We start from the raw sequence: 1,393 nt of genomic DNA on the forward strand, positions 1-1,393 counted from the left end.
CAGAGCAAATTGATCAATCACGTCCAGGGAAATGATTTCCTACGGAAGTATAATCCATGCAAGATGCATAGCATCTGTGAAACGCTGTAGGACCAGTCCAAGGTCCTCACTGGAGCTGACTGAGGCTTCAGGAAGACAGCAGACATGACCCACAACAGCGAAGTGTCCTAGAGCAAGACACCAACCACCCACCAGCTGACTGCATGATATGAATTTAAAAAAAACATGTTGATGAGATGGGAAATTTAACAAAACACTCTGGCTTCTGGCTTTCAGAGAAGAGTACCGTTCTGTTTGTTTACTACACACCACTGATGTTTAAACGGATTAAGCTAACATGATGCTAAGCAGTTATGTTTATCATGATCACCATCTTCATTCAGCATCTTAAATCATGAACATTTGCGAATTATCATTGAATGCAAAGAAGAGCCGAGGCTGATGGGAATGTCATCGTTTTTACAGGTGTCTGCTCATAAACCAACGGTCCAGTGTGTAGTATTTAAAGGCTCTAATGGCAGGAATGGAGTATAATATTCAGAATTATGATTTAATTTGTGTATAATCACCTGGAAGTAAGAATCGTTGTGTTTTTCCTGACCTTGTGCTGCAACTATACTAGAAAGGTTACCATTGAAGGCCACTTAAAGTCGGCTTATCTACTTGCAACTCTCAGCAGTTGTCTAACGTCACACAAAAATTGGCTGCACTTGTGGGGAGGGAAGTAGGCTGTATTTGTAGAATACTAATCGTTATTGTGTTAGGCTAGTGAGCTGAATATTTAGATACATTTCAAGGGTTCATTCGTGTGTACAATTGCCAAAGACACAATATTTTGTGATGGTCAGGGAGGTTTTTTTGTCATGTGTCATGACTGCTTTGAGACTGGAAGTTGGGCATTTCACCGCCATGTTTCGACAGTAGCACAGAACGGAAAGACCAAACACTGGCTCTGAAGAGGGCTTTTCGAGTTTTTCGCATCTTTAAGCAGCCACCGTAGGGGAGGGTTAGATGATGGGTATTGAGTTGGTTGCAATCTGCTACCTCACCCCTAAATGTTACCAAATCCTCCACACTGGACCTTAGAATTCATCCTGAAGGGGTTGTGAATGTGATACCAAATATAAACCGCACCCAGCCAATAGCTGATTGAGTTGATTTCAAACCACACGTGTGAGTCTCGTGGTGGACGATCACCAAAGTCCGCGGGATTCATCCTCCAGCGACCACGAGTGTCTGTACCAAATTTCATGGCAATCCATCTGATCTGACTGGACCAAAGTGGCGATCAAAAACTGACAGACCGAAACCGCCACACACGGAGCGGCCAGCGTGGCTAAAAATACTCGACTCTGAGGATTACCCCCAGTGACAGATTAAAACACCAGTCACA

The sequence above is a fragment of the Pagrus pagrus genome (genome assembly GCF_965226575.1).
Source record: "Pagrus pagrus genome assembly, chromosome: 1".
NCBI lineage: Eukaryota > Metazoa > Chordata > Actinopteri > Spariformes > Sparidae > Pagrus > Pagrus pagrus.